The sequence below is a fragment of the Magallana gigas genome, chromosome 1 (genome assembly GCF_963853765.1).
Source record: "Magallana gigas chromosome 1, xbMagGiga1.1, whole genome shotgun sequence".
Taxonomy (NCBI): Eukaryota; Metazoa; Mollusca; class Bivalvia; order Ostreida; family Ostreidae; genus Magallana; species Magallana gigas.
Genome location: NC_088853.1, coordinates 14,249,048 through 14,276,096, shown reverse-complemented (window position 1 = coordinate 14,276,096; position 27,049 = coordinate 14,249,048). Strand labels below are relative to the sequence as shown.

General features: G+C 34.4%; 1 long non-coding RNA gene across 4 annotated transcripts; it reads right to left on the bottom strand.

Moving 5' to 3' along the window:
- Window positions 1-407: 407 nt before the first annotated feature.
- Window positions 408-26,638, bottom strand: LOC105331176 (uncharacterized). 4 transcript variants are annotated; one of them, XR_010713796.1, is made up of 7 exons: window positions 26,471-26,638; window positions 22,892-23,001; window positions 20,579-21,006; window positions 17,829-17,938; window positions 15,475-15,902; window positions 3,288-3,358; window positions 408-3,165 (listed from the first exon to the last, which is right to left on the bottom strand). It is a non-coding gene; the product is annotated as an uncharacterized lncRNA (long non-coding RNA). The 4 variants fall into 4 exon arrangements; XR_010713798.1 differs by lacking the exon at window positions 17,829-17,938 and adding an exon at window positions 25,586-25,617 and having other exon boundaries at window positions 26,471-26,633; XR_900602.4 differs by lacking the exon at window positions 17,829-17,938 and having other exon boundaries at window positions 26,471-26,631.
- Between the last annotated feature and the right edge of the window lie 411 nt (window positions 26,639-27,049).

Sequence of the window (27,049 nt, the reverse complement as noted above, 5' to 3'; positions counted from 1 at the left end):
TTTTCGAGACCAGAAGTGTAATGATTCAGCATTGTTACGGACTTCATATGAATATTGGTAAGCCGTACTGTTTTGTAATTATTTTTTTTTACAAAAAAGAGAACCATCGTATAAATTAAACATTGAAATTTAAGATCTGATTGCTTTGGACAAATGACGAATGTACATTACATCTACAATATTAATCCACCGATTCATCAGGTTGATAAGAAATTCAAAGGCTCTCGGGAGTACTTAGATCTTATTGAGAATTGTTTGCCAGACACGGTTGTTCAGAGGAAACTACTGTGTTTTGCAAGATAAAAAATGTTTGCTGACGTAGTACGACCAAAGACTTTCAAAATTTTGTTGAGGATTTACTAGACATCATAACCTAGAGCCCCACCCCACCTACCCCCCCCCACACACACACATGTTATGGACTAGAGAGTTTGTTTGGTTGTTTTTTTTAATTTGACATTTTTTGCATATTTGGTCCAGCTAAATAATACCCGGGGTGGTATAGTCATAGACTATATATTCTAGAGACGTTCCAAACCAACATTGGTAGCAAATGGACTTGTAATTTTTACAAAATCAATAAAACAAGAGGCCCACAGGCCTTTACGTTCACCTATACATTACTCTTCATATTGACATGTCTGAGATTCTCATGTTTACATTTTAAGCTTCGTTTCGAAGTGTAAACCCTTATCTGAGACTCCTCTGATTGTTACCCTGCATGTATTACTTAATGTTTAAAACATATTCATGAAAGAAAATAAGGGATGAGAGGCAGGGTTTACAAATGTAAGAGTCGGACGAATCTCGAATTATCTATAATTTAGCCAATTGTAAACTTTTGGTCATAAGACACCCGCAGTCTTGTAAAGGTCAATCTTCTGTAATAGTCAGTTTCGTTTATAATGCACACCAAATGCAAATGCAACTGTCCTATGGCACCGCAGTGTATTTCACAATTGGATATTAGGATATTATGAATATAGTGCATGAGATTATCTCCCATGACTGTGATAGTACAGAAGAAAATATTAATAATTTATTCTTACTATGTGACCATATTAGCCCAACCGTAGGACCTGAATCTTTGTCTTAAGTCATTAAGTCATTAATTAACGTAGAGGGGTCCATGGGCATCATAACAATACATTAAGTTTTTTCTCAAATCTATGTTGAAGTAGAGAAAAGTTTACATTTTTACTATAGGGCCATATTGGCCCCACCCTGGAGTCTGAACCCCTGACCCGGTGGTTATGAGTTTTACATTTTAACAGCTCTAGAGATTTGTGGACATCATAACAAGGCATTTACTTTTTTCCCCATATATCTAGTAGTAGAAGGAACAATTTTGAAAATGTTGCACTTTGTTTGCTTATTTGACCCAGTCTGTGAGGTCCTTGGAGTAATGAATCCATTAATATCACAATTTAGATCCCTCTTACCATAGAGATGCTTCATATCAAACATGGTAACAAATGGTTTTCAAGAACTTAAAAAAAAATAACTTTTAAACCTACGATGGAAAACGCAAGAGGCACCGCGACGGACTAAGACCAACTGCAATATGCCACTTAACGCCTGAGTAACTTAGGTGACATAAAATAGAGTGAAATTGTAAACGGCAAACGCATGAGAATGGATGCAGAATTAGGTGACATAAATATGTTATTAGGAAAACAAGAAATCAAGCAAGCGTCAAATGGGCCGCAAAAAATATAATTGTTAAATGAATCATCATTGGTTGTTTACTTAAAAACACACCACAAAGAAGAAAATAACGAATTGGTTGCACTAATTTTTATGGTAAATTTTATTACCGGTATATTTTCAGCAACACTTTATGAAGTTTAACAGTTTACTATTATTATTATTAAGAATCAAGTTCGTTACTGACGGTAATTGTATGACCATTGCCATAGAATGAAGGAATGAAAAAGACAATGATTTATACATTATTATAATACAAAGTTCAACTCATCATTATTCTCTTAAATATTATGTATTTTCAACCACTTTGATTTTTTTTTTTGTATTGTATTGAATTAAAACTTAATGCATTAGTTTATAAGATTTCAAGGGACCACATATCAAAACAGAAATGGGTTAATTATTTTAAAGGCACATGTAAGATTATGCGCATCCGGTAGAATATGGACAATTTTAAAAGTAAAAAATAAGCCGATTTTTTTTTTTTGATTGGAATTATAAATCTTATCTACACTTTAGTTTATGACGATAAACATGATTTTTTAATTGCATGAGGTTCTCAAAAGAATTCTAAAAAATCAAGTAAATTTTCAGGTCAATTAAAATGTGCAGTTCTTTACCATTTGGGCGTAAAAATTGATATGGATGTCATTTTTCTACCACATTTCACATGGAAATATAATATATACACATAAAAAGTCATTTTTTTTGACGCAGCACATAGAAATTAAAATATATCATTCATATAAAAGTTCATATAATTCAGGTCTTTAGTATTTAAGGTCTTAAGTTTGTCTCGTATACCGATCCCTATACATTGTTTTGAAAAGAATGAAAAACTCCGAAATTTTCCGAATATACTACAGTCCTTATTAAAAAAAATGCCTAACACTGCAGTATTTGACCTACTTTGCATTTACAAGTAAAACAAAAAAATGTTAATATTTTTAAAAGGCATAAAGACATGTTTCTACATGCAGATTAACTTTTAATTCATAAAAATAAGCATCATATTAATTCTATACAAAAAAAACTATCCCGCAGAAACGCAGTTTCAGAATTTAAAGGTATGTCGAATAACAGACCGCCTTCTGTCGTCCCGTTATAACTGTGTGGCTAATGTGAGAGGACATGGTACATGTATAAAAACATCTTTTATCCGTTTACATGTGTCCTTGGTGTTTAACAGCTAAAAGCACATTGCAATGACTCAACACTTAAATAGAGCATGTCTTTTAACACAAATACACTACCATGCCTGATCGTATACTCTGTAAACTTATAAGTTTCCTTTAGCAAATTATGTTGACATTTCATGCTCCTTTACTTCAATTTATTTCCATGGGCAAATGATAATCACTTAACTTAATTCATACATTACTTCCTCTTTTATATATTTTAGCAGGATGTCAGATGTCTCCGATTGTGCTGTCAAGATATGGAACTTGACCTGCCCACCTAAAAAAGGTAAGCAACTAATAAATTAGAAAAAAATGAAAAACTAAATAATTTAAAACAGTAGAATACAATTATAACTGTACGTTTAATTCACAATCATGGTAATTTTCCATTGCCCTTACATTTGTTAGAAAAAATCCTCTTTTTTAAAGCATGGTGCTCATCAACTGTCTTTGTTCAAGTTTTGGAACACCTGTGAAAAATAAGAGATACATTTATCTTTTCAAAAAGATAACTTGCATGACAAATCCATCTATCAATATGTTAAATTGACATTAATTTAACCTCATTAGGATATCATTAGATAAAAAATGTCCCATATTTGTTAACTTTCAACATAACTTCAATGTTTATATGTTTTCATAGATAAATTAAAGATGACGGCATAGGACCTACATGTTTTAGCATACCCCCTGCAAACATAATTAGTGGGGGATATATAGGAATCACCTTGTCAGTCCGTCCGTCGGTCTGTGCAAAATTCGTGTCCAGTTTTTATCTCTCTTACGGAGAAACATTTGAAATTCATACTTTACACAAGATTGCTAATGACCTTGGGATGTGTTTGACCTTAAACAAGATCATTTTTGCAAGGTCAAGGTCATTAACATGAAAATTTGTGTCCGGTTTACATCTTTTATGTAGAAAAATTAAATTGTTAATGACCTGAAGATGTGTCATGACCTTGACCATGGCAATGTCAATGTCATTGTTTGAAAAATGCTTCATGTCTGGGTCGTGTCATGTCTTGTATCAATTGAATAATTAGAGGGTAAAATGTGATTCAAAGCTTGCTTGGGTGAGGTCACATAAAATAAATTGTTAGATCTCATCCCAGTCTGCTCCGTTGAAAATGGTCCGTCCCAAGTTATTTTATCTTTTCTTTTTTTTAACATTATGTGGAAAGAAATCGAGCTCTGAATACCAAAAATTAAATTGCTTGGGTGTGGCCACATAAAATTAATTGTTAGATCTTATTCCAGTCTGCCGCGTTAAAAATGGCCCACCCCAAGGTATTTTATCTTTTTTTTAAAATTATGTGGAAAGAAATCGAGCTCTTAATACCAAAAATTGAATAATAATACTAATGCCCTTTATTTAAACAGGATAGCACAATTAGCTTACAAAAACTAGTTCACAGTGTGGTCCTTAAAACGTACTAGTATTTACAGAAAGCAACTTCATACAGAAACTTTTTTTTTAAATAGAGCAGTTGTTCTTGGTAGAACATTGACGGATAAATACTTGAGTTATGATTTTTTTCTTAGCAGGGGGGGGGGGGGGTATCATTTGTGAGCTTGCTCACAGTACCTCTAGTGAAAACTACAACAACAACAACAATCAATCTGTCCATCGTCAGGGGCAAGAAAGACAACCCCCCAGAACATTTTTACGAAAACAAAAACCACTGATAAGTTATTTTGTTGTATCAATTCTCATATTTTACCTGTTCTGTTATCAACCATTCATTCAATGACACCATCTGGTATTTATTCCGTTATTTTATATACATTTAGATAGTGTAACTGCGTTGCTAAAGGATAGTTTATTTTTTTATCGAATTAATGTGATGCTTATTTTTATGAATTTAAAGTAAATTTGCATGTAGAAATATGTTTTAAGCCTTGAGAAAATATTACTTATTGTTTGTTTTATTTCTAAATGTAAAGTAGATAATAGACTGTCGTGTTAGGTGCGTTTTTAATCCAGACTAAAGTATATTTGAACAATTTTGGAACTGTTCATTCTTTTCAAAGTAATGTATCGAGATCTGTATACGGGACATACTTAAGACCTGAAATACTAACACTACTGGCTCTAAAAACCCCTGTCCGTATGAAAATCCACTGTCTTCCCCAGTCATCCCGTGTTTTCACTGTCGTTCCATGTACATTCCCTATGTGCCACTGCACAGAGCCCCTGTATACCCTGGCATCCCCTGTGCGCCCCTGTACACAACCCCTGTGTGCCACTGTAAGCCCCTGTCACCCCCTGTACACCCCTCTCATCCCCTGTAAGCCACTGTATACCCATGTAAATGCCCCTAACATCCCCTGTACGGTCTTTAACTGCTCGCTAAGTAAATAAATAGCTTTTAATTAATTCGGAATTTTAAAAATTTATATTTAGCATTCATGTGTTAGACGGTGCTTGTTTTTCTTTGCATTTCATAGAGGGCAATATTATTACAAACGTGAATAATTTTGATTCAACATTGACACAAATCAAGATATACATGTATACCGATAAACCGCTCATTTTATTACATGCATTTAAACAAATGACCGTGTTATGTAATTTGTAAAAAAAAAAAAAAAAAAAAAAAAAAAAAGGAAAAAGAAAGAAAGAAAAATAAGTGGAGGAGTATGTGAAATCTGCAATGTTCTGTGCAATGTAACCTGACCGAGATAAAGCGCATAATAACACAACATGATCAGCACGTGCAGATAACCACACACCGATCGAAATGATGAAATGATCACCAATATTTTGACTGTTTTGACCAGTGTAATGATGCATAGAATTAAACAGCCTTTATGAAGTTCATGTAGATCGCGAATAATTGCTGTCAGTATTGTTTTTTTTATAAATCATGAGAGAGAGAGAGAAAGAGAGAGAGAGAGTTGATTTTTTTTGGAAAGGGGGATTAGACCGGTCCATTGACACTTTCAACTTCTATCAGCTAGTGTGCATTTTCCAGTTTAGTTATTTATATGCATTATTGTATAGAATTGTCCACATGCATATACACTGTTGAGCAATGATACCGTTAATGAATTATTTAATGCATGACTGTATGTAAATGCCGGTAACGGGGTACCATTTAACTATACACACATGCATTATCTTAAACAATGGTCAGGGTTTCGGATCAGAAAAATGAAATATAAATAATAGCAATATACAGTTTTAATTAATATCACTGTGCCAAATAATGTTTTGAATTTAAAGCTCTTCAATCTTTTCATGTTTGATATTCTCAGAACTGAAAAAGTGAAATTTTCAATTTCTTGTTTCTTTCTTTGACAGACTGGGAAAAAGGTCATAAGGGTTATTTAAATTATTGCATTATTGTGTAGCATTACCGAGCATCCAGACCTGAGGACGTGTGTGTATATACAAGTACACGTATGTCTGTCACCTCATTGTTCTTAATCTCGCTACCGTGCACTGCAAATTGTAAAGAAGGGCTGTATACAGTATATAGCTATCATATGATCACTGACCGACCATTCAGATCTGAGGAAGTGTGTGTATATATACATGTACACGTGTGTCTATCATCTCTTTTTCCCTATCTCGATACCGTGAACTGCATATTGTCAAGAAGGGCTGTGTACAGTAGCTATTATATAATCACAGACCGAGTGAAATAATGTCAACATCCTCTCCTTTGAAAACTGTAGCTTCAATCAGCTAGTATGTTAATCATGTGTCTTCAAGTTTTTTGATCAAATGATCTGGTGAAGTATAAAACATTGATGAATTAAAAATCAATTTGACAGCTCTAAGTTAATCTAAATAATTATAGAAATTTGATTATGAAAATTAATTTGGATTGCATGTTTACTTATTAGGAAATTAATTCCCGGGTAAAATATATAATTAATAAATTTAATTGAAAATCAACCCAAACTCTCTCTCTCTCTCTCTCTCTCTCTCTCTCTCTCTCTCTCTCTCTCTCTCCTACATGTATACAAAACACATTTATATTTTCTGACCTTGGCGGGCAATTAATTAAATTATCTTTGATATCATCCACTTTGCAGTAAAAAGAGTTAATATGACAATTAGAGTTTGGAAATTAATGAAATTGATTGTTAGGGTAAATCATCAGTTTAAATTCAATTCAAGTGTCCAATAAGCCGGTCAGAAACGTATTGAACAAACATGCTAAAATAATTTCTTAGGCAAACTTATATAAGCTATTGAAACTTTATTTTGCTATGCACGGGAAATTAATAAAGGTATAACCAAGAACTTGGTTAAAAAAAAAGAGGAAAAGTGTACTCTATCGTCACATAGCTGATTATGAATTCTACATTCCAACTGATTTGGTTTTAATCGCTCATATATGTTTAGATGTATACAAAATCAAAAACCTTGTGCCGCGCTTGATCTTAGTTTCTAGTGTGTTGTTTATTACCAAGAATCATATGATTCATAGGATTTTAAAAGATATTCATAAGTAAATTGTACATATATCTGTAGACAATTTAAAAAAATGAATAATTCACTCTATGTTGTATTTGTTATGTCTGTTTTTCAAACATTAGGGAGTTGCGATGTTCCCGAGCTCTAAAGGACTACATGCCCTGAGGGCTTGCACACCTAATATAAAAAATATTTCCCGCGCTCATCTGAGGTTTACCACCCGGTGCATCTCAAATGTTTAGTTGCTAGCATGATTATTGAAGTATCAAAAAATTATCAACTAAAACATGTGATTTCTAAAATTACGATAACAGTGTGTCTTGTGATTCGGCGCTGTTGTTGAGTTCAAGTATTGACTTATAGCTCAAAATATAACACATGTGATTTCAATAGTTGAAATAAGACGATAATATTGAAAAAAAACAACAGTCAAAAGCCGTACAGGGGATGTCAGGGGCACGCACAGGGGTATACAGTGGCTTACAGGGGATGACAGGGGCGTACAGGGGGTGACAGGGACTTACAGTGGCACACAGTGGGATGTGTACAGGGGCGCTCAGGGGATGCCAGGGTATACAGGGGCTCTGTACAGTGACACACAGGGGAGGTACAGGGGATGACAGTGAAAACACAGGGGGTGACAGGGGAAGACAGGGGATTTTCATACGGACAGGGGTTTTTAGAGCCAGTAGTGTAAAGACCTGAACGGCATGAATTTATTTTAAATAATATATTTGAATTTCTATGTTCTGCGTCAAATAAAATGACTTTGTATGTGTATCCAAGGTAATAATGATGAGTTGAACTTTGTATTAGATAAATGTACAAATCAATGTGTTCTCCATTACTTTATACTACATATATGGCGATGGTCATACACTTACCGTAAGAAATGCTTACAGTAAATAACGAACTCGGTTCCTAATAATAATAGTAAAATGTTAAACTTCGAGACGTGTTGCTAAATATATATTAAAATGTCCATAAAAAATAGTACACCCAACTTTTTAATTTCTTCTTTGTGGTGAGTTTTTCTGATCACATTTTGTCTGTCGTCCGTGTCCGTCTGTCTGTCTGTCTGTCCGTCTGTCCATAAACTTTTCACATTTTCAACATCTTCTCAGGAACGAACTACTGGGCCAATTTCAACCAAACTTGGCACAAATCATCTCAAACGTGATTCATGGTTGTGATAATTAACCACACCCTTTTTCAAGCGGAGATAATTAGAAATTAATGAAAAAATTTAAGAAATTTTCAAAACTCTTCTTCTCAAGAACTATAAAGCCAGGAATGCTGAAACTTGTGTGGAAGCATCCTCACGTAGTGTAGATTCAAAGTTGTGAAAATCATGACCCCCAGGGGTAGTGTGGGGCCACAGTGGGGGGGGTCGAAATTTTACATAGGAATATATAGAGTAAATCTTTAAAAAAATATTCTCAGAAACTAATCAGCCAGGAAAGCTGAACTTTGTGTGGAAGCATCCTCAGGTAGTGTAGATTCAAAGTTGTGAAAATCATGACCCCTGGGGGTAGTGTGGGGCCAAAATGGGGAGGGGTCGAAGTTTTACATAAGAATACATAGAGTAAATCTTTAAAAATCTTCTTCTTAAAAACTAATCAGCCAAGAAAAATGAAACCAGTGTGGAAGCATCCTAAGGTAGTGTTGATTCAAAATTGTGAAAATCATAACCCTCGGGGGTAGTGTGGGGCCACAATGGGGGGGGGTCGAAGTTTTACATAAGAATATATAGAGTAAATATTTAAAAACCTTCTTCTTATAAACTAATCAGCAAGGAAAGCTGACACTTGTGGGGAAGCATCCTCCGGTAGTGTTGATTCAAAGTTGTGAAAATCATGACCCCGGGGGTAGGGTGGGGCCACAATCGGGGGTCGAAGTTTTACATAGAAATATATAGAGTAAATATAGAGTAAATCTTTTTCTCAGAAACTGATCAACCAGGAAAACTGAAACTTGTGTGGAAGTATTATCAGGTAGTTTAGATTCAAAGTTGTGAAAATCGTGATCCCTGGGGGTACGGTGGGACCAAAATGGGGGGTCAATGTTTAACATAGGATTATATAGAGTAAATCTTTAAAAATCTTCTTCTCAGAAACTAATCAGCTAGGAAAGCTGCCACTTGTGTGGAAGCATCCTCAGGTAGTGTAGATTCAAAGTGAAAATCGTGATCCCTGGGGGTAGGGTAAGGTCATATTGAGGAGTCAAAGTTTAATATGGGAATATATAGAGTAAATCTTTAAAAAGCTTCTTCTCAAAAACTAATCAGCCGGGAAAGCTGAACTTAATGTGAAAGCATCCTCAGGTAGTGTAGACAACTGGGCCAATGTCAACAAAACTTGGCACAAATCATCTTAAACGTGATTCATGGTTGTGAAAATTAAGGGCCATACCCTTTTTCAAAGGGATATAATTAGAAATTAATGAAACATTTTAAGAAATTTTCAAAACTCTTCTTCTCAAGAACCATAAAGCAAGGAAAGGTGACACTTTTGTGGAAGCATCCTCACGTAGTGTAGATTCAAAGTTGTGAAAATCATGACTACAATGGGGGGGGGGGGTCGAAGTTTTACATAAGAATATATAGAGTAAATATTTAAAAACCTTCTTCTTATAAACTAATCAGCAAGGAAAGCTGACACTTGTGGGGAAGCATCCTCCGGTAGTGCAGGAAAACTGAAACTTGTGCGGAAGCATTCACAGGTAGTGTAGATTCAAAGTTGTGAAAATCATGACCCCGGGGGTAGGGTGGGGCCACAATCGGGGGTCGAAGTTTTACATAGAAATATATAGAGTAAATATAGAGTAAATCTTTTTCTCAGAAACTGATCAACCAGGAAAACTGAAACTTGTGTGGAAGTATTATCAGGTAGTTTAGATTCAAAGTTGTGAAAATCGTGATCCCTGGGGGTACGGTGTGACAAAAATGGGGGGTCAATGTTTAACATAGGATTATATAGAGTAAATCTTTAAAAATCTTCTTCTCAGAAACTAATCAGCCAGGAAAGCTGCCACTTGTGTGGAAGCATCCTCAGGTAGTGTAGATTCAAAGTGAAAATCGTGATCCCTGGGGGTAGGGTAAGGTCATATTGAGGAGTCAAAGTTTAATATGGGAATATATAGAGTAAATCTTTAAAAAGCTTCTTCTCAAAAACTAATCAGCCGGGAAAGCTGAACTTAATGTGAAAGCATCCTCAGGTAGTGTAGACAACTGGGCCAATGTCAACAAAACTTGGCACAAATCATCTTAAACGTGATTCATGGTTGTGAAAATTAAGGGCCATACCCTTTTTCAAAGGGATATAATTAGAAATTAATGAAACATTTTAAGAAATTTTCAAAACTCTTCTTCTCAAGAACCATAAAGCAAGGAAAGGTGACACTTTTGTGGAAGCATCCTCACGTAGTGTAGATTCAAAGTTGTGAAAATCATGACTACAATGGGGGGGGGGGGGTCGAAGTTTTACATAAGAATATATAGAGTAAATATTTAAAAACCTTCTTCTTATAAACTAATCAGCAAGGAAAGCTGACACTTGTGGGGAAGCATCCTCCGGTAGTGCAGGAAAACTGAAACTTGTGCGGAAGCATTCACAGGTAGTGTAGATTCAAAGTTGTGAAATCATGACCCCCGGGGGTAGGCAGGGACCACAATGGGGGTCAAAGTTTTACATAGGAATATATAGAGTAAATCTTTAAAAATCTTCTCAAAAACTAATCAGCCAAGAAAAATGAAACTAGTGTGGAAGCATCCTCAGGTAGTGTTGATTCAAAATTGTGAAAATCATAACCTCTGGGGATAGGGTGCCACAATGGGAGGGGGGGGGGGGGTCCGAAGTTTTACATAAGAATATATAGAGTAAATATTTAAAAACCTTCTTCATATAAACTTATCAGCCAGGAAAGCTGACACTTGTGGGGAAGCATCCTCCGGTGGTGTAGATTCAAAGTTGTGAAAATCGTGATCCCTGGGGGTACGGTGGGACCACAATGGAGGGTCAAAGCTTTACATAGGAATTTACAGAGTAAATCTTTAAAAATCTTCTTCTCAGAAACTAATCAGCCAGGAAAGTTGAATCTTGTGTGGAAGCATTGTCAGGTAGTGTAGATGCAAAGTTGTGAAAATCGTAATTACTGGGGGTAGGGTAAGGCCACAATGGGGAGTCAAAGTTTTATATGGGAATATACATGTATAGGGTAAATATTTAAAACCCTTCTTCTCAGAAACTAATAAGCAAGGAAAGCTGAAACTTGTGTGGAAGAATTCTCAGGTAGAGTAGATGCAAAATTGTGAAAATCCTAGTCCCCAGGGGTAGGGTGGGGCCACAATAGGGGGTCTAAATTTAACATTGGAATGTATTGAGTAAATCTTTAAAAACCTTCTTCTCAGAAACTAATCAGCTAGATGATTCTGTATAATTGTTATAAGACTTTGGCCCTAGGACAATTCTTTATCCTCACAAGAAAATTAAGAGTTTGATGAAGTTTTATATCCCATATATAAACAATCGTTAAGGATCTTTTCGAGAACTGCAATACTCAACATGTGCTATGACTATAAAATAATCCTGTTAGAAAGGGACTAATAATTATATACATAAGAATATCCAGGGGGAAAATGAATTTTATTTATACAGGATCTACATGTATTATTGTATATTGACCAGATAGTTTGTATCATGACTATATTAAGCTGATTTTATCATACCTATTTTTCCTCATGTGATCGATGTGGCCCATGGGCCTCTTGTTCACGTAAACAACCAATGATGATTCATTCAAAAATTATCTTTTTTGCGGCCTATTTGATGTTTACATCAATATGTTTTCTTCTTCCAAAATTATTGTACACATACCAAACCACAATATTTTGGCTAGCCAATCTTTAATTTACTGATTTAAAAACTTTATAATTGTCTTAAAAAGTCTTAAAAACTGGTTTATTACTTTTTAAATAGCTAAAAAACTTTCCTTACTCTTTTAACTTCTTAATAACATTATTTTACAATGATTTATAACATTATTTTACATTTTGATTAATTGTTAAATATGAATAAGCAATGGACGATACCTTCATTAATTGACTGTTACAATCCTTTACCTATACTCTTGTTAAAGGTTTTCATGATATTTTTAATTTGGGGACCACACATCTAACCATTTAACTTCATGGCATTAAGGACAGAATAATGATGCATGATTTTTTTCCCCAAAACTGTGATAGTACAGAAGAACCATGAATTTTACAATTCTGGTAAAGGGCTTCATGAACATTATTACCATTAATTTTACACACACACACACACACACACACACACACACACACACACACACACACACACACACAACACACACACACACACACACACACACACACACACACACACACACACACACACACACACACACACACTGAGGATTAAGAACATTTTTTATAAATTATAGATTTAATATTATTTTTACTGAATGACCATCTTGGCCCCACCTAATGGGGTGAACTTCTGTCTCTGGGGTCATGAATTTTACAATTTAATTAGAGGGATTCAAAACATTATAACATGCATTTAGTTTTTTATCAAATGTATATGGGAGTAGAGAAGATTCTCTAATATTTAATTTATTTTTAGTAACTGGCCATTTTGGTCCCACCCAAAACATTTGTAGCCAGGCCCTAAAACCCTGACCCAGGGGCCATGAATTTCACAATTTTGGTAGAGGGCTTCATAAACATCATTGCAATGCATTCAGTTTTTCAACACATGTGTAGAAGTTTATTTGGCTCCGCCTATGGCACTCGGGGTGGTAGATCCATGAACTTTACATTTTTTTATTTATATATATCTAGTACATGGATATTGTGATTTTAACGAAATGCACGTGGATTTTTTTTTCAAATAATCAATCAATAATATTCAGTAGTCCTAATCATCCTGAAATATGGGAGTCGCTTTTCTTAAATTATACAATGTAGCAAATCTAGATTTGTGTAAACTGTAATACAGGTATACATGTAGCACTTCAACACTTGAATATTTACCCAATTTCTTGTTGACAAAACCTATTTGTAGCGAATTTTAATCGGTGTCGTCAAATATTCAGAACGTTATGTTGACTTTGAAATAACATTGCATATATTTAATTGTGATAAGTTCAAATACTAATTAATCAAATTAAACTTGGAACAGACACAGAAGCATTCAACTGACTCTACATGTAGTTTCTGGATTTTTGTTTTCAGTAAATTGCCGTAACCAAAAAGAGGCCCATGGGGCCACATCGCTCACCTGAGCAACAATGACAATGACTTTGTGCCATATTGTGCCGTATGGCCCCTCGGTAGAATAACAAAAAAAAATCTGTAAAGTATCCGAATTTTACACTTATTTTTGCATACAAATTTAATATGAAAATCCCTTGTGCAAGATAAAAAACTAAACTTTTGTTAGGGGTACACTGTTAGAGTTAACTTCCGATTTGTTTTAATTTCGTGCTGCCCCCCCCCCCCCCCATTTTATAAAGCGGTCAGAATTTAAGAGAGCATATACCTCAACTACTTACTAGTCATTGTATTCTTTTAATATATCATATTAGTTACTGCATTTTATTTCTTTAAAAATCCTATATTTGAAAAAAGAAAATTGTACCTAAATGCGCTCAATTCCTCAAATTAAAAACATTCAAAACTTTAATTGGTCTCCCCTATTATAAACGAATGTTGTTTACGTGGCATGAGCTCGTGTGACGATTTATAATCTTATGTCAGGAATAAGGAATCATTTTTTGAGTATTATAAGGTGATAATTTTGGTCGGGGCGTGATCAAATCCAATAAAGCCCGAAAGGCTTTATGATACATTTGATCACGCCCCGACCGAAATTATCACCTCATAATATTCCTTATTACTTATATTTATATAATTTTAAGCCATCGTACAATTTAATCTTTAACTATAAATAAGCAAACCCCGCCGGCGCCTCAATTTGGCGTCATTTGTATTATTGGTTATATAGTACAAAATCGATACCTAGTGTTATCACAGACAAAGACACTGGATGATGTAAATATACCTGAATAGCCCCATAACCTGAATCCACTCGATTGCAAAATATTGTCACGCGATATGTTAAAGAGCTATTATAATCAATGTTTTGAATATTTTACTAAGGCCCACTCATTTTTTTTCATTTTTGTCTAAAAAACAAATGGCTACAAATCAGAATGATTTTCCGCTCTAATATTTTCTTAATGTATCCCCGTAAAAGAAATGTGTCAGAACTTGAAACTATTTTAACGGTGTCGTCTATTTTACTCGTGTCTGAAAACTTATCAAAATTGATAAAGAATTCATACAATTCATCGTATAAGGAAGGGGCTTCAGATATTAGTTAATGTCTAATGATCAACCAAAATTTCAGCGTCAATCGTAGAATTATAAACAAGACACAGAGCCCACAATTCTGCTAGGTTTGAGTCACTTTTTGTTCACTTTTGTGAGATTATTACATTCAACAAAGTCTAGAACATTCCATTCAGACGAAACGTTCACCGCTTCAATGCGCTTCATTGTATAGTGTGCTTTTAAATGCAAGCTATTAAATATGATGAACGTTGGAATTCAAGTTCATTTGAGGTCAAGTAGAAGGTTTTGAAACATTGCTAGTATATATTTACACTATACGACCATGTTGGCCCCGCTCTATATTCAAATCCCCAAAACCCCGAGGGACTTAAAAATTTAAATCATGACAGGGGGTTTTATAGCTTTACTAATTATGCATTTTCTCTTCAGTGCCAGTAAGAGTAAAGGAGATAATTTTTAAACAGTATACATGCATTTACACTAAATGACCATTTTGCCCCCCACCCCCGAATCATAACCCTTACCCCGGGGGATATGAAAATTTAAGTTTCGGTAGACGGGTCCCTGGTCTACTAAGATACTGAAAACCAACTGCAATAAGTCCAAATAGGTTTTAGGTCACTTGCATCAATCAGGTGACCTAAAAAGTCACTGGATCAGAGTTTGGCTTTTAGATGTATGGGTTATGGCACTGAAGCGGCAAGGGAAATCCCCTCTGACAATGGAATGACATGGCTAGAATTTACAAAAGTATTGGTTTTTGCCTACTGACTCACTTGCAGTATTCTCTAAAAGTTGTGTACTCATGATAGACAATTAGATTCTCCTGCATTGCATCATTTCTCATAGAAGAGGCAGATTTCGCATCCTGAATGTTTTCGAAGAATATTGACGTTTCACTTCACTGTTGTTGGATAGATTATTTACAATTTCTGGTGTTGTTCTTTGTATTCTTGCAATTTCTTGAGCTAATCGTTCGTAGTCATTATTGTAAGCCATTGAATTTGACTTTTTGGCACAATCACTGGGCTGAGTTTTCGCGGATCAGGTTGCGTCAATAAAATAACTAAATATGTATAAATTTATACAATAAATCAAATAAAGCTTGTAAAGTTCTGGCAATCGAACAGCAAAGCATATTTATCCTCATGTGCGAATTGTCCTTCATCAAAAATCCTACATGGTGCCTTGGTCATGGAAACACCTGCAACAGGAGGATAATAGGACTAATGAAAGGTTTGTGATAGAAAAAAAAATCGCTACCTAGACTTCAAAACTGACAAAGAATTTTATTATTATTTCTATCATAACGAAAATACTACAGAAATTGGTTAAAGTGCATTGGCTTGACAGATAACGAATAATTGTTTATATTCATAGAAAAGTGGGTAATTAAGTCCAGGGATGAACCTGTCTGCGCCGGGTCAGAAATTATAAATAAGATGCTACGGCTAACCACGGTGCGACATACCATTAGTATGGACTTGAGTTCATGTACTTATAAGGTTCGGAGATTTGAAATACAATATCTGTGCGTATAAAAAAGGGGGTGCGGGGAAAGCAGCTCTCCATTATTATTCTGGAAGCTGTCTTTTGCCTCCTCTTTTTGTGCAGGTAAGATCATAATTAGATACTTGCGCGTTTTCAATAAAAGTTAACAGAAATGATTTAGTGGGTTCAAGTAAATATAATTTTTTATTTCAGATTTTTTGTAATCAATGTTTATTGTTATTCATTATACATTATATTATATTGTTGAGTTTAAATTGGAATGAATTGTTATATCGGAATAAAATAGTAGTCATCTGGAAGCTGTCTTTTGCCTCCTATTTTTGTACATGGAAAAGGGCCACTTCCCAGGTAGAGGAGGAGATAATTCTGGGTTATATACGTAGCACAGGCAACGCAAAATGTCTGGCCAAGGACGAATAAGGTCCTAGAGGTTGAGCGAAATCATAGTACGATATTTCTATTTAACTCTGCTTTACAAGACACAATTTGCTTAAAAATCTAATTTTATTTTACAATAGTTTACTCGACTCTTCTTGTGAAAAAGGAAAATATACACAACACAGGATATGGAAATAAAGATTACATACGACTCTGCATGTGAATATATAGAACACACAAGACTACATATGCAAATAAAAAACCGCCCGACTCTGCATATACGACGCGGCATATGGAAAATAAAATATTTTACAGTAACTCTGCAAGTGTAATATCAAATGCCATGTACATGTAGGCACATTTTACATCCAAAATTTACATCCCCTTGCATGTTCACTTGCAAAACGTTATGGGTAAGCTTTTGGTTTTCTAGTAAACTTTGATATTTTTGATATACAGACCCAGGCCGAAATGTGCTACTACATGTACACCTCTAAAACGAACCGTACCGTACCGTGCAAGAAAGAAACCATACCGTTCACAAACCGTTCACAAAGCGAACTGTACCCTTCACAAAACAAACCGTCCCGTACAAAAAGTGTGCGAGATAATTTATGCAAGATCCGCCCCAAAACTGCCAAAAACTCCCTACCGCACCGTGCATATGTGTGCAACTTCCATATACGGTTAATTGACTAATGTATTTTGATGGATACGGAGGGAGATAATCGCTGATCAGATAAATTCAATATTTTGCCAGATTTTTTTATAAGAGAATAAATTACACATGCTAAAATTTACCAATGTTATTTTTATTAAAACCGTTACAAAACTGTTTGAATTCAATTACCTATCTCAGACCTTTATCATTTCTTTGGTTTTCAACGAAACTTGCATCGCCGATTTCTTAAACATTGTAAATTTTTAATGTTCATACAATTCGTGGTAACACTATTTTGATTATTTTCATGAAATGTCATAATCATTGTGTACATACTGGACTTTTCATAGCATTAAGTGATTCAAGAGAGAGAGAGAGAGAGAGAGAGAGAGAGAGAGAGAGAGAGAGAGAGAGAACTTGTGTGTTAATTATCAGGTTTATCTCTGAACTTTAATATTTCGCTGAAGGTTTCTTTAGACAGTCATTTGAGCGGGATTTTATTTCAGGTCTCTACGTGCTTCACCTGTCAATCAGTTTAAGTATAACAGCACAGGCCACGCCTAGAAAGAATAATCTTACCGTGACCAGGCTACGCTCAGGTCACATTAAGAATTCGTCCCATATGCTTGCAATGTATCAGCCGCGAAGCGGATCAGCTTTGTGTCGATTTTAAGTCTGTTAAAAATAATCTGCAGAAGAAAAACACATTTTTATACATTACAAACCTTTTTGAACATGCATATTCAGTTTAGTCCACAAATTATCCATTTAATGAGTCGTACCAGAGCATTTTGATAAAATATGCGTCGGAATTTCTCTACCATTTTGTCGGAAATCGCACTTGGAATGTCTTGGATTTTATCGTTAACATGGCGACAGCGAATTTTCAAACGTGATTAAAAGTAGCAGCGATTTCGTTGCAAAAACGGTTAATGTGGTAAAATGGGATTATAAAGGAGCAACATTGTAGGTATTTGAGACCAATCATATGAAAATTTAGGCAAGATACAGCGCGATATAATTTTTTTATTTGCTACGAAGCGAGTATATGGGACGAATTCTATCTTTAAACCGGGTCCGTAGGACATCTGTCATTTTAACGATAGAACATTCTCTCTAAGGTCACGCCATGCGCCGCGTGCTACTTTGCTCCTCCTTTATAGCTAGAAGAAAATTATCAAATGAAAACGTTTTAGTTTTATGTTTTCTTAAATCCTTTTTAAAAGAGTGTTCCTATTTGAAATTATTCAACAATATTTCTCTTCCGACTTCATGGTTATAACTGATGTCCTTACGATCAGAGTCTCTTTCCCTCGCTGTGGTATATCTTTGTTACTAGATGAATTCTTAATATATTTGTTTATTTGTTGATTTCCGTGACTATTGGTTTTCGTTATTCCGTTACATTATACATGTACATGTAACATATTTCTTACGATATTCACACACCTGGATACACACAATAAGTTAATAGCTTTAATTTTAATTGCGATATTTATCATTTTGTTTGACAAGTGTCCGCTCTTCACTGTATGCATGCGATTTAGCTGACGTTTTGCAAATGCTGACTTTCCTGTTTATATTTCATTTACGTTTTTACTTACATACCTGTTGTAAACAGGACACGGAAATCAACAAATGTTTCTATACATGTACTTGTTTTAAAGTCACTAAATATTTCTAATCCATTTACAATTGCTAGATGTATGAAAAATTGCCACGACTTTATTCTGATATTTCTTTAGTTTCCTTTGTCGTTGTCTTGATTTAGGCTAGTTATTATTATTAAAAGCATTTTTTAAAATGTTTATTCATTATGCTTATTGGTTTGCGTTTTTTATTTTTATTTTATTTTATTTTACAAATTGCCGTGTTTTATTCTAAAACAACAACGAGTGTTTTCTAAAGCACTGCAACAATGCGTTTGAATTGTGTAACTGATTGTGCGTGTGTTTGTACTTATAGGTTTTATTTATTAATATACAATCCTCGAAATAAAGAACCAGTGCATAGCTGAAATCAGTACCAGGGATTTAGCGTTATTTATTCATACAAGATCCTGCGACATGAATTAAAACGTTTCGTTCAAAAGGCAGCGCGATCGTGAGATAGGTGCTTAATCGTACAATTTAATCTTTAACTATAAATAAGCAAACCCCGCCGGCGCCTCAATTTGGCGTCATTTGTATTATTGGTTATATAGTACAAAATCGATACCTAGTGTTATCACAGACAAAGACACTGGATGATGTAAATATACCTGAATAGCCCCAAAACCTGAATCCACTCGATTGCAAAATATTGTCACGCGATATGTTAAAGAGCTATTATAATCAATGTTTTGAATATTTTACTAAGGCCCACTCATTTTTTTTCATTTTTGTCTAAAAAACAAATGGCTACAAATCAGAATGATTTTCCGCTCTAATATTTTCTTAATGTATCCCCGTAAAAGAAATGTGTCAGAACTTGAAACTATTTTAACGGTGTCGTCTATTTTACTCGTGTCTGAAAACTTATCAAAATTGATAAAGAATTCATACAATTCATCGTATAAGGAAGGGGCTTCAGATATTAGTTAATGTCTAATGATCAACCAAAATTTCAGCGTCAATCGTAGAATTATAAACAAGACACAGAGCCCACAATTCTGCTAGGTTTGAGTCACTTTTTGTTCACTTTTGTGAGATTATTACATTCAACAAAGTCTAGAACATTCCATTCAGACGAAACGTTCACCGCTTCAATGCGCTTCATTGTATAGTGTGCTTTTAAATGCAAGCTATTAAATATGATGAACGTTGGAATTCAAGTTCATTTGAGGTCAAGTAGAAGGTTTTGAAACATTGCTAGTATATATTTACACTATACGACCATGTTGGCCCCGCTCTATATTCAAATCCCCAAAACCCCGAGGGACTTAAAAATTTAAATCATGACAGGGGGTTTTATAGCTTTACTAATTATGCATTTTCTCTTCAGTGCCAGTAAGAGTAAAGGAGATAATTTTTAAACAGTATACATGCATTTACACTAAATGACCATTTTGCCCCCCACCCCCGAATCATAACCCTTACCCCGGGGGATATGAAAATTTAAGTTTCGGTAGACGGGTCCCTGGTCTACTAAGATACTGAAAACCAACTGCAATAAGTCCAAATAGGTTTTAGGTCACTTGCATCAATCAGGTGACCTAAAAAGTCACTGGATCAGAGTTTGGCTTTTAGATGTATGGGTTATGGCACTGAAGCGGCAAGGGAAATCCCCTCTGACAATGGAATGACATGGCTAGAATTTACAAAAGTATTGGTTTTTGCCTACTGACTCACTTGCAGTATTCTCTAAAAGTTGTGTACTCATGATAGACAATTAGATTCTCCTGCATTGCATCATTTCTCATAGAAGAGGCAGATTTCGCATCCTGAATGTTTTCGAAGAATATTGACGTTTCACTTCACTGTTGTTGGATAGATTATTTACAATTTCTGGTGTTGTTCTTTGTATTCTTGCAATTTCTTGAGCTAATCGTTCGTAGTCATTATTGTAAGCCATTGAATTTGACTTTTTGGCACAATCACTGGGCTGAGTTTTCGCGGATCAGGTTGCGTCAATAAAATAACTAAATATGTATAAATTTATACAATAAATCAAATAAAGCTTGTAAAGTTCTGGCAATCGAACAGCAAAGCATATTTATCCTCATGTGCGAATTGTCCTTCATCAAAAATCCTACATGGTGCCTTGGTCATGGAAACACCTGCAACAGGAGGATAATAGGACTAATGAAAGGTTTGTGATAGAAAAAAAAATCGCTACCTAGACTTCAAAACTGACAAAGAATTTTATTATTATTTCTATCATAACGAAAATACTACAGAAATTGGTTAAAGTGCATTGGCTTGACAGATAACGAATAATTGTTTATATTCATAGAAAAGTGGGTAATTAAGTCCAGGGATGAACCTGTCTGCGCCGGGTCAGAAATTATAAATAAGATGCTACGGCTAACCACGGTGCGACATACCATTAGTATGGACTTGAGTTCATGTACTTATAAGGTTCGGAGATTTGAAATACAATATCTGTGCGTATAAAAAAGGGGGTGCGGGGAAAGCAGCTCTCCATTATTATTCTGGAAGCTGTCTTTTGCCTCCTCTTTTTGTGCAGGTAAGATCATAATTAGATACTTGCGCGTTTTCAATAAAAGTTAACAGAAATGATTTAGTGGGTTCAAGTAAATATAATTTTTTATTTCAGATTTTTTGTAATCAATGTTTATTGTTATTCATTATACATTATATTATATTGTTGAGTTTAAATTGGAATGAATTGTTATATCGGAATAAAATAGTAGTCATCTGGAAGCTGTCTTTTGCCTCCTATTTTTGTACATGGAAAAGGGCCACTTCCCAGGTAGAGGAGGAGATAATTCTGGGTTATATACGTAGCACAGGCAACGCAAAATGTCTGGCCAAGGACGAATAAGGTCCTAGAGGTTGAGCGAAATCATAGTACGATATTTCTATTTAACTCTGCTTTACAAGACACAATTTGCTTAAAAATCTAATTTTATTTTACAATAGTTTACTCGACTCTTCTTGTGAAAAAGGAAAATATACACAACACAGGATATGGAAATAAAGATTACATACGACTCTGCATGTGAATATATAGAACACACAAGACTACATATGCAAATAAAAAACCGCCCGACTCTGCATATACGACGCGGCATATGGAAAATAAAATATTTTACAGTAACTCTGCAAGTGTAATATCAAATGCCATGTACATGTAGGCACATTTTACATCCAAAATTTACATCCCCTTGCATGTTCACTTGCAAAACGTTATGGGTAAGCTTTTGGTTTTCTAGTAAACTTTGATATTTTTGATATACAGACCCAGGCCGAAATGTGCTACTACATGTACACCTCTAAAACGAACCGTACCGTACCGTGCAAGAAAGGAACCATACCGTTCACAAACCGTTCACAAAGCGAACTGTACCCTTCACAAAACAAACCGTCCCGTACAAAAAGTGTGCGAGATAATTTATGCAAGATCCGCCCCAAAACTGCCAAAAACTCCCTACCGCACCGTGCATATGTGTGCAACTTCCATATACGGTTAATTGGAGATAATCGCTGATCAGATAAATTCAATATTTTGCCAGATTTTTTTATAAGAGAATAAATTACACATGCTAAAATTTACCAATGTTATTTTTATTAAAACCGTTACAAAACTGTTTGAATTCAATTACCTATCTCAGACCTTTATCATTTCTTTGGTTTTCAACGAAACTTGCATCGCCGATTTCTTAAACATTGTAAATTTTTAATGTTCATACAATTCGTGGTAACACTATTTTGATTATTTTCATGAAATGTCATAATCATTGTGTACATACTGGACTTTTCATAGCATTAAGTGATTCAAGAGAGAGAGAGAGAGAGAGAGAGAGAGAGAGAGAGAACTTGTGTGTTAATTATCAGGTTTATCTCTGAACTTTAATATTTCGCTGAAGGTTTCTTTAGACAGTCATTTGAGCGGGATTTTATTTCAGGTCTCTACGTGCTTCACCTGTCAATCAGTTTAAGTATAACAGCACAGGCCACGCCTAGAAAGAATAATCTTACCGTGACCAGGCTACGCTCAGGTCACATTAAGAATTCGTCCCATATGCTTGCAATGTATCAGCCGCGAAGCGGATCAGCTTTGTGTCGATTTTAAGTCTGTTAAAAATAATCTGCAGAAGAAAAACACATTTTTATACATTACAAACCTTTTTGAACATGCATATTCAGTTTAGTCCACAAATTATCCATTTAATGAGTCGTACCAGAGCATTTTGATAAAATATGCGTCGGAATTTCCCTACCATTTTGTCGGAAATCGCACTTGGAATGTCTTGGATTTTATCGTTAACATGGCGACAGCGAATTTTCAAACGTGATTAAAAGTAGCAGCGATTTCGTTGCAAAAACGGTTAATGTGGTAAAATGGGATTATAAAGGAGCAACATTGTAGGTATTTGAGACCAATCATATGAAAATTTAGGCAAGATACAGCGCGATATAATTTTTTTATTTGCTACGAAGCGAGTATATGGGACGAATTCTATCTTTAAACCGGGTCCGTAGGACATCTGTCATTTTAACGATAGAACATTCTCTCTAAGGTCACGCCATGCGCCGCGTGCTACTTTGCTCCTCCTTTATAGCTAGAAGAAAATTATCAAATGAAAACGTTTTAGTTTTATGTTTTCTTAAATCCTTTTTAAAAGAGTGTTCCTATTTGAAATTATTCAACAATATTTCTCTTCCGACTTCATGGTTATAACTGATGTCCTTACGATCAGAGTCTCTTTCCCTCGCTGTGGTATATCTTTGTTACTAGATGAATTCTTAATATATTTGTTTCTTTAAACATTCATTTGTTGATTTCCGTGACTATTGGTTTTCGTTATTCCGTTACATTATACATGTACATGTAACATATTTCTTACGATATTCACACACCTGGATACACACAATAAGTTAATAGCTTTAATTTTAATTGCGATATTTATCATTTTGTTTGACAAGTGTCCGCTCTTCACTGTATGCATGCGATTTAGCTGACGTTTTGCAAATGCTGACTTTCCTGTTTATATTTCATTTACGTTTTTACTTACATACCTGTTGTAAACAGGACACAGAAATCAACAAATGTTTCTATACATGTACTTGTTTTAAAGTCACTAAATATTTCTAATCCATTTACAATTGCTAGATGTATGAAAAATTGCCACGACTTTATTCCGATATTTCTTTAGTTTCCTTTGTCGTTGTCTTGATTTAGGCTAGTTATTATTATTAAAAGCATTTTTTAAAATGTTTATTCATTATGCTTATTGGTTTGCGTTTTTTATTTTTATTTTATTTTATTTTACAAATTGCCGTGTTTTATTCTAAAACAACAACGAGTGTTTTCTAAAGCACTGCAACAATGCGTTTGAATTGTGTAACTGATTGTGCGTGTGTTTGTACTTATAGGTTTTATTTATTAATATACAATCCTCGAAATAAAGAACCAGTGCATAGCTGAAATCAGTACCAGGGATTTAGCGTTATTTATTCATACAAGATCCTGCGACATGAATTAAAACGTTTCGTTCAAAAGGCAGCGCGATCGTGAGATAGGTGCTTAATCGTTTTATAATGTTTGAATACATAAAGGGTACGCAGGTTTGTTTCTTTTTTATTAGGGCACTCAGACGACACACTGCTCAACGCGTTATCAGCCGAAGTAACACGGAGAAACACATTTCAAATGACCTTTGTGTTTAGGAATGGATATGTGAAAGGCACACACGCTCTAGTTGCTTTTAAACACAGCACGAAGACCTGGCCTGGCATTTGATATAATCATGTTTACTTTGAAGAGAAAAATTTCCTGCCGTCATTTCGCAAAAGATTATTTAACGGGGCGGACAAAACATTTTTTGTTGATGGATGAAAACGTAAGCAGCACGACATGTAATTAAGATGCTAGTTTATGTTATCTGCAATGTTTTGACCCCCCAAAAAATGGAAATTGATACTTTTTGTGAACTGAAATATGTTGGACAGTAGATATAATGTTATAATTTGTGTTAGTGAAATTTAAAGAAATGATTTTGATATGATGCTATGCAACTTGAATCAGAAAAAGAAATAATGATAAATATTGAAATCAATATGGATAATTCCTTATTTAAACATAATTTATTGAGTAATCAAATGGATTAGGCAACAGGCAAAGCCTATATTAACCCTCTCCAGAATACAAAGTCAAGAAGTGGTGTTATAAAATAATCATAGAATTTAGAATATAGTATAATTTACCAGTTTACAGAGTGATATATTATTGATATTTTTTGTATACAAGACAAAGGATAATTCGATAATAACAAATAGCTTCCCTCTTGTTATATGATTATAAATTGTAATTTAATTTGTTGTTTAGCATATACATGAACACATTCATTCCTATACATTTATAAGCCATCACCTCATTCATTCATACCGACAGACAGACATAGAATATTGGTGTCATGATCCAGCCCCTTTGAAAGAAACAGTAATTTTAAAAAAAAGAACTAATAAGTAAAAAAAGTCAAAAGCGCTTAGAAGCTATAATATAACTGTGAACATAAGAAACTATTTTACAATTTAAGTTGTATGAAAACTCAGAACTACCACAAAGAATATAATTAATATGAAAAGGTACACTAATGTTATTAAATTGATTAAAAAGTTTAACTCTTTGTTGAATGTATCTTGGACACTTAAGAAAAAACTGTATATAACCTTCAGATTCGGACCCACAGTTTGAACATTGACTATCATCAATTAAAAAATAATCCTTAAATAAATGAGCATTTAAATTGCTAGCTTTATTCCGTGATTGACATAAAATAATATTTTCTTTCCTATTGCCAAAGTGTTTGCAAGTTTTGGGTATATTTTGGTTTTTGAGTTTTGACTTAAAAATTGATAAAGATGATGAATGTTTTATTTCTTCATCAAGATTATTCCATAACTTAATTGTAGACGGAATAAAGCTATTGTAATAAGAAGTAGTCAAGCTAGTGGCAGAGAGTAAAAATTGCCATTAGACCTAAGATTATATGCATGTTCAGTTGGAAAGTATGGTTGAATTAAATCTAACAAGTACTGCATAGACACGATGCCTTTGGTAAAAAACAAAAACAAAAATTCAAATTCAAAATGGCCTCCCAGTTTAACGTATCAATGTTTAACAATAAATTGCTTTAAAATATCGAAGTTGCCTGAAATGAAATGCGATTTACATCCTTATAAATGTAGACGTTGAAGTTCATTTTTTTGTTCTTTTTGTAAAATATCACAGACAAAGCTTCTATTTCCCTTTGGTTAAACAAACGATATTATTATTAAATCGATAGAATGCCGTTACAAGATATTTCTAAGAGCTTTTTTCAAAATCAAGAACATAATATATGTAAAAACTCAATATATTCATGAATACCAATAATGAACGCATCCGAGTATTTTAAGTCCCTAGTTGTCCTTTATCAACACTAGCTGTTGACCGACGTACTGTATAGTTCTTAATTTAACCTAAGAAAGTTCTATCATACTTTGTCCATATAATTCAGTAGATCCAAACGAAAGTTAAGAATGGTGTTAAATGTAAGGTGACAATAAACTTACTTGATTTCAGCTTTGTTTTAAGCTGAATCCGTCCTACTCCCCAAAGACCCGTCTACCTCTTGTTTATTAAACCCTTGAACAGATCGGGTAAACTACCCGCTATGGAAAGCATTATTTAACACGTGACAATATTTGTGTCAACCGAATCAATCGCAAAGCATGACGGTCTACTACGTGTTCAAGTTTCAACAGACACACGTGATTTTTGTCTATTTTATACACAATATTAATTGCTTGTCGGGAAAATGTACAACAAAGGTAACAAAGGAAAGATTACGTACCATAGACTTTGTTTCATGCTCACATTGAAAGATACCTGTTGTTTAAGTTCATCAATTGCGGCTTCAATAATCAGTCAATACTGCCGGTCAAAGTATTTTTGCGATGATTCAAAAAATTTCGTTTTCCATTTGAAATGATGAACCAGTGCATAGCTGAAATCAGTACAAGGGATTTAGCGTTATTTATTCATACAAGACCCGGCGACATGAATTAAAACTTTTTACCTCAGGAGTAAATAGCAAATTCAAAAATTCAAAAGGCAGCGCGATTGTGAGAAAGGTGCTTAATCGTTTTATT